We start from the raw sequence: 13,083 nt of genomic DNA, 5'->3' as shown, positions 1-13,083 counted from the left end.
CGTCCCCTACAACACCACTTGGACCTATAACTAGAGCACATGCAAGAGCTCTTGAAACCGAGGTGACATCACTCCTCTCACAACCCCCTTTTGATTCACATGAGACATGGTTACTACCTCAAACGGAAACGCTATGCATACTCAGGTACCAAGGAGTTAACCATGGAGAAGCTAGGAAGGAAGGAGAACCGGAAGAGGAAGACATGCGTGAAGAGGGAGAGGAAAAGCGCCAAGTCCCGGACTGGCCGGACGATCCGGACGGCGGCCCGGCCGATACAGACATAACCCGGACGATCCAGACCCCGGTCTGGAGGATCCGGCTAACGCGCACCGAAGGCACCCGAACGTCTCACCTAAAGCCGGATCATCTGGACGGCGCCCGGATCATCCGGACCCTGCCCGTAAATCAGGACCCCCAGCCAAACATCCGGCCCGGCACCTAAGGGTGGTTTAACGAGCAGCTCGGCTCATTAAGCTCGTACTTGCTAAGGCTCGGCTCGTTATGCTCGTTAAGATAACGAGCAAAAAACTCTGCTCGGCTCGGCTCGTTTGAAGCTCGTTAAGCTCGTGAGCGCTCGCGAGCACTCGTTAACAGATTATAATGTGTTATGATATACAAGATGAGTGTGTAGGTATGGTTTTCAAGATGAAATATGGTGACTACAAAAAGAAATGCACTAGTTTGTTGCCTCATATATCAATTATATTTAATCGATGGGTTGAGGTACTACAAAAAGTTTGCCACGTAAGATGAAATATGTGTTATGTTGTTACTAACAAGCTTAACGAGCTACTCGTGAAACTCGTTAGCTCGCTCGTTAAGCTCGTTAAGCTTAACGAGCTAAAATCAATGATTGGCTCTCTTCATTCAGAAGCGAGCTCCGAGCTTAACGAGCCGAACTATCGAGCGCTCATTAAGCTCGCGAGCTATGATCTTTTGGTCCAGCCCTACTTGCACCACCACCAGCCGCGCCTCCAGCCCATCCGGGCCTCCACCCGGATCATCCGGACAAGCCCGGATCATCCGGCTCCACCCACGGATCATCTGGCCCGCGCGTGCGCGCGCGTGTTGGGCTGAGCCCATGTACCCCTTCGCACCTCTAGCCTATATATAGGACTCCTCCTCCTCACTTCGAGACTTAGCATTGTGATAGCTCATTTAGAGATAGAGCTCTGCTCATCTGTACCGGATCTACTCCACATGAGGGACCGTGCCTCCTCGGAGAAGATCCTTTAGGATTCAAGGCCTCCAACCGGAGAAGACAATCAAGACCTCCTCACGGAGAAGAATGGTTACTCGTGTATCGTCTGATGTTGACTATGTATCTCGTGCTGCTCGTGCTTCGATGATCTAGACCTTGTGTGATCGATCTCTTGTCGGTTGAGTGTTTCTCTCGTTCTCCGCGTGATTTCCTCATGTTCTTCCGCACGTTCTTCGTGTTTCCCCGTAGGATCCCCTCCAAACGTGAAAGATCGGCCCCTAGGGTTCCTCCCTACATCATCTTGGTATCATGAGCCACGTTGATCACGTTTTTGGAGCCCCTACCCCGTGTTTTCTAGCTTGATTTTGTTGTTTTCGTCCTAAATCCGAAAATACCCACCAAAAATAGCCCCCAATTTTTTTTGTAATTTGTTGGTTTTGATGATGATTTGTTGATTTTGATCCTTGGATTCGGTCTGTAACTCGTGGATCTTGCTTTTCCCCACCTTCTCCCCCTCAAAATCCATCCAAAATCCGCAGAATCGTCGAAATTCTCGCCGTTTTCGTGTTCATCCCGAGCAGTTCCCGACCGCGATTGACCTGCCCGGATCATCCGGACCTTGACCCGGATCATCCAGACGAGCCCGGATCATCCATCTCCTGGCCCGGATCATCCGGCTTCCTCTGCCGAAACTGCATTTCTGCAGTTCTCCACCACCACCACCTACGCCTACGCACTCCCCTACTTCGACCACCACCACCACCTACGCCTACGCACTCCCCTACTTCGACCATCACCACTTTCACTTGCCAAAACCCCACGACACAACCTCCGTACCACCATTTGACTTTGGGTTCGACAATTTGAGTTGTGATTTCCTGTGTGCTATTGTGTTTCGGCTATTTAGGTACGGTGCGACATCAACATCACCCACGCTCATCTTCGTCGACTACACATCTTTGTTACGGACGGTAACTTCGAGGACATCTTTGTCATACCTTGCAATTGCATTGATAACCATCATACCCCATCTTTTGCGTAGCTTACCCATCGAGAGTAGCCTTTGAGTATTGTCAGCAATATGACTTGTGCACATTAGTGATCATATCATACCATACATACAATATCATCTCTTGTGTCACAAAGTTGTCATCGCATACACAATTGCTATCTTGGTTCGTGAACTATCGCATAAGAAAAGAGCTCAAAAGTGAAAGAACCAACCAAGGTTTTAAGAAAAAGAGAAAGATAAGAAAAAGAGCTTATAAGCAAAAACCATAGCATCACACTACATTAAGATTGTCATACTCGATCATCTTGGATCATAACATCGAAATACCATACATATAGCATACTTGGGATAGAGATCGTTGCATTTTTCACTTGTAGGTTGTGCACAAGCTCTGTATCCACCTATTGTGCAATCGTGCTAGCGTCTCTCAAGTATTTGGCAACAAGAGCATTTTTGTGGATTCCACATTTTGGCTCATTTTTGGTTTGCACAATCCCATTATTCTATTTGCGTGTGTGTTTCCTTGTTCCACTACATGCTTGGTCTACTTGTTGCATTTGCAAATTTGTGAATCCTTTTCAACATCTTTGTGTCAAACTAACGAGTGCAATCAATTTTGTGCCACCATCCTAACCAAGCTCCACCATAAGCTTTTACTTGTGTAGGTGTGAGAACCGACAAGGATTGGTACCAATAGTGCTATTTTATTGTCCGCATTTGAGTGAACTTGATTCATCGTCAAAGTTGGTCAAGGTACATTGGTGTAAGTTCTTCTTTTTCTACCACTCACATTTCGCTTGGAATGATGGATGAGCCGAGTACTTCTACCAACCCGCTCTTCATCGAGCAAGACGACGACATGTCACCATACGTCACCAAGAGCCACCTCTTTGGTGCACAACGAGCGTTGCATCAAGAGCAACAAGCTATGAACGAACGCACCGACAACCTCGCCACCGACTTACGACTCTCCGAGCAACGTACCCAGGACTACTTCGACAACAAGCTCGACGTGCACAAGCAAGAGAACGATGCAAGGATGGTCGAGATCCGCACTTTGTTGGTGAATAGGCCTCCTTCAACTTCTTCGTACTCAAGACGGAGCCACTGAAGGCGACACTCCGACGACTCCTTCTCCGACTCAAGTACACCATCATCGAACACTCTACGACGAGCCGCGCGTCAAGACCGTCATGCATCTCGCAACCCGCAACACGACAAGCATTCACAAGAGCAAGTTGATGAGCAAGTCCCTCGTCCTCACTCAAACCAAGTCGCCTTTGCTCAAGCTCAAGAACGACAACGTCTTCGTCGCCAAGAAGAAGAACGAGCGCGTCTACATCAAGAGGAACAACACGCCGAGGCTCAACGTCTTCAACAACAACAACACTTAGAAGATCGACCTACCAAGCGACAAGTACAACGTGAGCGACATCTTCAACGTCAAAGACCTCTCGCCTTACCATGGTGATGAAGATTTCGATCCGAGGTCAGATCTTTCCCAAGGGGGGGGGAGATGATGCGGAGCATCCCACGATCATCCCCATGGACGCATCTACATCCCCTACAACACCGCTTGGACCTATGACTCGAGCACGTGCAAGAGCTCTTGAAACCGAGGTGAGATCACTCCTCTCACAACTCCCTTTCGATTCACATGAGACATGGTTACTACCTCAAACGGAAACGCTATGCATACTCAGGTACCAAGGAGTTAACCATGGAGAAGCTAGGAAGCAAGGAGAACCGGAAGCGGAAGACATGCTTGAAGACGGAGAGGAAAAGCGCCAAGTCCCAGACTGGCCGGACGATCCGGACGGCGGCCCGGCCGATCCAGACAAAACCCGGACGATCTGGACACCGGTCCGGACGATCCGGCTAATGCACATCGAAGGAACCCGAAGGTCTCACCTGAAGTCGGATCATCCGGACGGCGTCCTGGATCATCCGGGCCCCCAGCCGGACATCTGGCTCTGCACCTAGGGGTGGACTAACGAGCATCTCAGCTCGTTAAGCTCGTGCTCGTTAAGGCTCGGCTCGTTAAGCTCGTTAAGATTAACAAGTAGAAAACCCTGCTCGGCTCGGCTCGTTTGAAGCTCGTTAAGCTCGTGAGCGCTCGCGAGCACTCGTTAACAGATTATAGCGTGTTATGACACACAGGATGAATGTGTAGGTATGGTTTTCAAGATGAAATATGGTGACTACAAAAAGAAATGCACTAGTTTGTTGCCTCATATATCAATTAGATTTAATTGATGGCTTGACGTGCTACAAAACGTTTGCCACGTAAGATGAAAATATGTGTTATGTTGTTACTAACAAGCTTAACGAGCTACTCGTGAAACTCGTTAGCTCGCTCATTAAGCTCGTTAAGCTTAATGAGCTAAAATCAATGATTGGCTCTGTTCATTTAAAAGCGAGCTTAGAGCTTAACGAGCCAAACTATCGAGCGCTCATTAAGCTCGCGAGCTACGAGATTTTGGTCCAGCCCTACCTGCACCACCACTAGCCGCGCCTCCAGCCCATCCGGGCCTCCACCCGGATCATCCGGACAAGCCAGGATCATTCGGCTCCACCCCCGGATCATCCGGCCCGCGCCTGCGCATGCGTGTTGGGCTGAGCCCATGTACCCCTTCGCCCCTCTAGCCTATATATATGACTCCTCCTTCTCACTTTGAGACTTAGCATTGTGATAGCTCATTTAGAGATAGAGCTCTGCTCATCTGTACCAGATCTACTCCACGTGAGGGACCGTGCCTCCTCGGAGAAGATCCTTTAGGATTCAAGGCCTCCATCCGGAGAAGACAATCAAGACCTCCTCACGGAGAAGAACGGTTACTCGTGTATCGTCTGATGTTGACTATGTATCTCGAGCTACTCGTGCTTCGATGATCTAGACCTTGTGTGATCGATGTCTTGTCGGTTGAGTGTTTCTCTCGTTCTCCCCGTGATTTCCTCATGTTCTTCCGCGCGTTCTTCGTGTTTCCCCGTAGGATCCCCTCCAAACATGAAAGATCGGCCCCTAGGGTTCCTCCCTACATCATCTTGGTATCATGAGCCACGTTGATCACGTGTTTGGAGCCCCTACCTCGTGTTTTCTAGCTTGATTTTGTTGTTTTCGTCCTAAATCCGAAAATCCCCACCAAAAATAGCCCCCAATTTTTTTTGTCATTTGTTGGTTTTGATGATGATTTGTTGATTTTGATCCGTGGATTCGGTGTGTAACTCGTGGATCGTGCTTTTCCCCACCTTCTCCCCCTCGAAATCAATCCAAAAATCTGCGGAACCGTCGAAATTCTCGTCGTTTTCGTGTTCATCCAAAGCAGTTCCCGACCGTGATTGACTTGCCCGGATCATCCGGACCCTGACCCGGATCATCCGGCTCCTCGCCCGGATCATCCGGCTTCCTCTTTAGAAACTGCATTTCTTGAGTTCTCCACCACCACCACCTACGCCTAGCACTCCCCCACTTCGACCACCACCACTTTCACCTGCCAAAACCCCACGACACAACCTCCGTACCACCATTCGACTTTGGGTTCGAGAATTTGAGTGGTGATTTCCCGTGTGCTATTGTGTTTTGGCTATTTAGGTACTATGCAACATCAACATCACCAACGCTCATCTTCGTCGACTACTCATCTTTGTTACGGACGGTAACTTCGAAGACATCTTTGTCATACCTTGCAATTGCATTGATAACCATCATACCCATCTTTTGCGTAGCTTACCCATCGAGACTAGCCTTTGAGTATTGCCGGCAATGTGACTTGTGCACATTAGTGATCATATCATACCATACATACAATATCATCTCTTTTGTCACAAAGTTGTCATCGCATACACAATTGCTATCTTGGTTCGTGAAGTATCGCATAAGAAAAGAGCTCAAAACTAAAAGAGCCAACCAAGCTTTTAAGCAAAAGAGAAAGATAAGCAAAGAGCTTATAAGCAAAAACCATAGCATCACACTACATTAAGATTGTCATACTCGATCATCTTGGATCATAACACCGAAATACCATACATATAGCATACTTGGGATAGAGATCGTTGCATTTTTGCCTAGTAGGTTGTGCACAAGCTCCGTATCCGCCTATTATGCAATCGTGCAAGCGTCTCTCGAGAATTGTGCAACAAGAGCATTTTCGTGGATTCCACATTTTGGCTCATTTTTGTTTGCACAATCACATTATTCTATTTGCGTGTGTGTTTTCGTGTTCCACTACATGCTTGGTCTACTTTTTGCATTTGCGAATTTGCGAATCTTTTTCAACATCTTTGAGTCAAACTAACAATTGCAATCAATTTTGTGCCACCATCCTAACCAAGCTCCATCATAAGCTTTTACTTGTGTAGGTGTGAGAACCGACAAGGATTGGTACAAATAGTGCGATTTCATTGTCCGCATTTGAGTGAACTTGATTCCTCGTCAACACAGGTCAAGGTACATTGGTATAAGTTCTTCTCTTTCTACCACTCACATTTTGCTTTTAATGATGGATAGGCCGAGTACTTCTACCAACCCACTCTTCATCAAGCAAGACGACGACATGTCATCATACGTCACCAAGAGCCACCTCTTTGGTGCACAACAAGCGTTGCATCAAGAGCAACAAGCTATGAACGAACGCATCGACAACCTCGCCACCGACTTACGACTCTCCGAGGAACTTACCAAGGACTACTTCGACAACAAGCTCGACACGCACAAGCAAGAGAACGATGCAAGGATGGATGAGATCCGCGATTTGTTGGTGAACATGCCTCCTTTAACTTCTTCATACTCAAGATGGATCCACTCAAGTCAACACTCCGACGACTCCTTCTCTGACTCAAGTACACCGTCATCGAACACTCTTCGACGAGCCGCACGTCAAACCGTCATGCATCTCGCAACCCGCTACACGACAAGCATTCCCAAGAGCAAGTTGATGAGCAAGCCCCTCGTCCTCACTCGAACCAAGTCGCCTTTGCTCAAGCTCAAGAACGACAATGTCTTCGTCACCAAGAGGAAGAACGAGTGCATCTACATCAAGGGGAACAAGACGCCGAGGCTCAACGTCTTCAACAACAACAACGCTTAGAAGATCGACCTACCAAGCGACAAGTACAACGTGAGCGACATCTTCAACGTCAAAGACCTCTCGCCTTAACATGGTGATGAAGATTTCGATCCAAGGTCAGATCTTTCCCAAGGGGGGGGGGAGATGATGCGGAGCATCCCACGATCATCCCCATGGACGCATCTACGTCGCCTACAACACCACTTGGACCTTTGACTCGAGCACGTGCAAGAGCTCTTGAAACCGAGGTGACATCACTCCTCTCACAACTCCCTTTCGATTCACATGAGACATGGTTACTACCTCAAACGGAAATGCTATGCATACTCAGGTACCAAGGAGTTAACCATGGAGAAGCTAGGAAGCATGGAGAACTGGAAGCGGAAGATATGCATGAAGACGAAGAGGAAAAGCGCCAAGTCCCAGACTGGCCGGACGATCCGGACGGCGGCCCGGCCAATCCAGACAGAACCCGGACGATCCAGACCCCGGTCCGCACGATCTGGCTAATGCGCACCGAAGGCACCCGAAGGTCTCACCTGAAGCCGGATCATCCGGACGGCGTCCCGGATCAGCCGGAACCTGCCCGGACATCTGGACCCTAGCCAGACATCCGGACCTGCACCTAGGGGTGGACTAACGAGCAGCTCGGCTCGTTAAGCTCGTGCACGTTACGGCTAGGCTCGTTAAGCTCATTAAGATTAACAAGCAGAAAACCTTCTCGGCTCGGCTCGTTTGAAGCTCGGTAAGCTCGTGAGCGCTCGCGAGCACTCGTTAACAGATTATAATGTGTTATGATCTACAAGATGAATGTGTAGTTATGGTTTTCAAGATGAAATATGGTGACTACAAAAAGAAATGCACTAGTTTGTTGCCTCATATATCAATTAGATTTAATTGATGGGTTGAGGTGCTACAAAAAGTTTGCCACCTAAGATGAAAATATGTGTTATGTTGTTACTAACAAGCTTAACGAGCTACTCGTGAAACTCGTTAGCTCGCTCGTTAAGCTCGTTAAGCTTAACGAGCTAAAATCAATAATTGGCTCTATTCATTCAGAAGCGAGCTCCGAGCTTAACGAGCCGAACTATCGAGCGCTCATTAAGCTCGCGAGCTACGAGCTTTTGGTCCAGCCCTACCTGCACCACCACCAGCCGCGCCTCTAGCCCATCCGGGCCTCCACACGGATCATCCGGACAAGCCCGGATCATCCGGCTCCACCCCCGGATCATCAGGCTCGCGCCTACGCGCGCGTGTTGGGCTGAGCCCTTGTACCCCTTCGCCCCTCTAGCCTATATATATAGGACTCCTCCTCCTCACTTCGAGACTTAGTATTCTGATAGCTCATTTAGAGATAGATCTCTGCTCATCTGTACCGGATCTACTCCACGTGACGGACCGTGCCTCCTCGGAGAAGATCCTTTAGGATTCAAGGCCTCCATCCGGAGAAGACAATCAAGACCTCCTGACTAAGAAGAATGGTTACTCGTGTATCATCCAAATGTTGACTATGTATCTCGTGCTACTCGTGCTTTGATGATCTAGACCTTGTGTGATCGATCTCTTCCCGGTTGAGTGTTTCTCTCATTCTCCCCGTGATTTCCTCCTGTTCTTCCGCGTGTTTTTCGTGTTTCCCCGTAGGATCCCCTCCAACCGTGAAAGATCAGCCCCTAGGGTTCCTCCCTACATCATGTTGGTATCATGACCCACGTTGATCACGTTTTTGGAGCCCCTACCCCGTGTTTTATAGCTTGATTTTGTGTTTTCGTCCTAAATCCGAAAATCCCCACCAAAAATAGCCCCCATTTTTTTGTAATTTGTTGGTTTTGATTATGATTTGTTGATTTTGATCTGTGGATTCAGTGTGTAACTCGTGGATCTTGCTTTTCCCCACCTTCTCCCCCTCGAAATCCATCCAAAATCCGCGGAATCGTCGAAATTCTCGCCATTTTCGTGTTCATCCCGAGCAGTTCCCGACCGCGATTGACCAGCCCGGATCATCCGGACCCTGACCCGGATCATCCGGACGAGCCCGGATCATCCGGCTCCTGGCCCGGATCATCCGGCTTCCTCTACCAAAACTGCATTTCTGCGGTTCTCCACCACCACCACCTACGCCTACGCACCCCCCCACTTCGACCAGCACCACTTTCACCTGCCAAAACCCCACGATCCAACCTCCATACCACCATTTGACTTTGGGTTCGAGAATTTGAGTTGTGATTTCCCATGTGCTATTGTGTTTCGGCTATTTAGGTACGGTGCAACATCAACATCACACTACATTAAGATTGTCATACTCGATCATCTTCGATCATAACACCGAAATACCATACATATAGCATACTTGGGATAGAGATCGTTGCATTTTTGCATAGTAGGTTGTGCACAAGCTCCGTGTCCGCCTATTATGCAATAGTGCTAGTGTCTCTCGAGTATTGTGCAACAAGAGCATTTTCGTGGATTCCACATTTTTGCCCATTTTTGGTTTGCACAATCCCATTATTCTATTTGCGTCTGTGTTTCCATGTTCCAATACATGCTTGGTCTACTTGTTGCATTTGCGAATTGGCGAATCTTTTTCAACATCTTTGAGTCAAGCTAACGATTGCGATCAATTTTGTGCCACCATAAGCTTTTACTTGTGTAGGTGTGAGAACCGACAAGGATTGGTACCAATAGTGCTATTTCATTGTCCGCATTTGAGTGAACTTGATTCATCATCAACATCGGTCAAGGTACATTGGTTAAGTTCTTCTCTTTCTACCACTCACATTTTGCTTGGAATGATGGATAGGTCGAGTACTTCTACCAACCCACTCTTCATCGAGCAAGACAACGACATGTCATCATACGTCACGAAGAGCCACCTCCTTGGTACACATCGAGCGTTGCATCAATAGCAACAAGCTATGAACGAATGCATCGACAACCTTGCCACCGACTTACGACTCTCCGAGCAACGTACCAAGGACTACTTCGACAACAAGCTTGACGCGCACAAGCAAGAGAATGATGCAGGGATGGACGAGATATGCGCTTTGTTGGCGAACAGGCCTCCTCCAACTTCTTCATACTCAAGACGGAGCCACTCAAGTCGACACTCCGACAACTCCTTCTCCGACTCAAGTACACCGTCATTGGACACTCTTCGACGAGCCACGCGTCAAGACTGTCATGCGTCTCACAACCGCTACACGACAAGCATTCACAAGGGCAAGTTGATGAGCAAGTCCCTCGTCCTCACTCGAACCAAGTCGCCTTTGCTCAAGCTCAAGAACGACAATGTCTTCGTCGCCAAGAGGAAGAACGAGCGCGTCTACATCAAGAGGAACAAGACGCCGATGCTCAACGTATTCAACAACAACAATGCTTACAAGATCAACCTACCAAGCGACAAGTACAACGTGAGCGACATCTTCAACGTCAAAGACCTCTCGCCTTACCATGGTGATGAAAGTTTCGATCCGAGGTTGGATCTTCCCCAAGGGGGGGGGAGACATCCCATGATCATCCCCATGGATGCATCTACATCCCCTACAACACCATTGGACCTATGACTCGAGCACGTGCAAGAGCTCTTCAAACCGAGGTGACATCACTCCTCTCACAACTCCCTTTCGATTCACATGAGACATGGGTACTACCTCAAACGGAAACACTATACATACTTAGGTACCAAGGAGTTAACCATGGAGAAGCTAGGAAGCAAGGAGAACCGGAAGCGGAAGACATGCGTGAAGACGGAGAGGAAAAGCGCCGATCCGGACCCCGGTCCGGACGATCCGGCTAATGTGCACCGAACGCACTCGAAGGTCTCACCTGAAGCCGGATCATCCGGACGGCGTCCCAGATCATCCGGACGGCGCCCGGACATCCGGACCCCCAGCCGGACATCCGGCCCTACACCACCACCAGTCGCGCCTCCAGCCCATCCGGGCCTCCACCCGGATCATCCGGACAAGCCCGGATCATTCGGCTCCACCCCCGGATCATCCGGCCCGCGCCTGCGCGCCCGTGTTGGGATGAGCCCATGTACCCCTTCGCCCCTCTAGCCTATTTATAGGAATCCTCCTCCTCACTTCGAGACTTAGCATTGTGATAGCTCATTTAGATATAGAGCTCTGCTCATCTGTACCGGATCTACTCCACGTGAGGGACCGTTCCTCCTCGGAGAATATCCTTTAGTATTCAAGGCCTCCATCCGGAGAAGACAATCAAGACCTCCTCACGGAGAAGAACGGTTACTCGTGTACCGATGTTGACTATGTATCTCGTGCTACTCATGCTTCGATGATCTAGACCTTGTGTGATCGATCTCTTGTCGGTTGTGTGTTTCTCTCGTTCTCCCCCTAATTTCCTCGTGTTCTTCCGCGCGTTCTTCATGTTTCCCCGTAGGATCCCCTCCAAACGTGAAAGATCGGCCCCTATCCTCCCTACATCATCACCTTTCGAAGGTTTGTATGGAAGGAGGCGCAGGACACCGTTGCTATGGGATGAAGTTGGAGACCGTCAATTGTTTGGACCAAATTTGATTAAAGAGTCTGAAGAGAAGGTTAAGTTGATTCGCGATAGACTCAAGGTAGCCCAGTCCAGGCAGAAGAGCTATGCGGATTCTAAACGCAAGGATACAGTTTACGAAGTCGGAGATAGAGTATATATTCGTGTGTCCCCACTTCGAGGAGTTAAACATTTTGGAGTTAAAGGAAAGTTAGCCCCGATATTTGTAGGACCATACCGAGTTTTGGAACGTATGGGAGAAGTTGCTTACAAGTTGGAATTGCCAGAAGGATTGTCAGGAGTTCATGATGTGTTCCACGTTCCCAAGTTGAAGAAGTGCAACGCAGAGATGGACAATATCCCTTTGAGAGATAAAGTGTCGCTGGAAGCGATTCAGTTGGATAGAGATTTGACCTACGAGGAGAAACCAGTCAAGATACTCGAGTTTGCTAGCCGAGTCACCCGCAGCAAGGTTATCAAGTTTTGCAAAGTTCAGTGGAGCCACCATACCGAGGATGAATCCACCTGGGAACGAGAGGAAGACCTACGAAAGGACCACCCGCACCTATTCTCTAGCCAACCCGAATCTCAAGGGCGAGATTCATCTTAAGGGGGGTAGGTTTGTAACATCCCAAATTTCCAATTTGGAATGCTATACTTAGATCATTCATGCATATCATATTTTTATCGCATTTCGTTTCGCGATCCTCGAAATTCTAAGCAACTCAAGGACCCACGGAGAGAGTTGGGGATTTCATCGTTTTCATATTTGAATTTTTTTCGTATATCGAAACAAGGATCATTTTGGTTTTAATTATTTTTCTCTTCAAAAATATTTCATATTAAAAACATATGAGAGGAGATAATATGACTTCTCCAAAATAAATGAAATATTCGTGGAAAATATATTAAAATCAAATAAATAATTTTATTTAGCTTTTATTGCAATTTTACTTGAATTAGAAAAATTGCACATTTTCAAAATTGCATTTTTAGGCCAAGAAAATGTTGATCTTGTTCTAAATATTTTATTTAGACGGTGAAAATTTGTTTTGGTATTTTAAGATTTTTATTTTATTTTCTAGGATTTGTTTTGTTCGGCGGAATCTATTTAAAAAAATATGCAACCCAACTGGGCCGAAGGCCCAGTCGAGTCGGGCCAAGCCCGCCTAGCGCCGCCGTGCGCCCACCGGACTCGGGGAGTCCGACCCCGAGCTGCCTCGCCGCCGCCCCCTTGCCCAAGTCGTCGCCACCCCCGCCCCCTCTTAAATACCGCCGCCCCCACCGCCCCCTGACCACCCCG

The sequence above is a fragment of the Triticum dicoccoides genome, chromosome 4B, assembly GCF_002162155.2.
Source record: "Triticum dicoccoides isolate Atlit2015 ecotype Zavitan chromosome 4B, WEW_v2.0, whole genome shotgun sequence".
Classification (NCBI taxonomy): Eukaryota; Viridiplantae; Streptophyta; class Magnoliopsida; order Poales; family Poaceae; genus Triticum; species Triticum dicoccoides.
The sequence above is the reverse complement of the archived record's forward strand: the minus strand, read 5'-3'. Positions refer to the sequence as shown.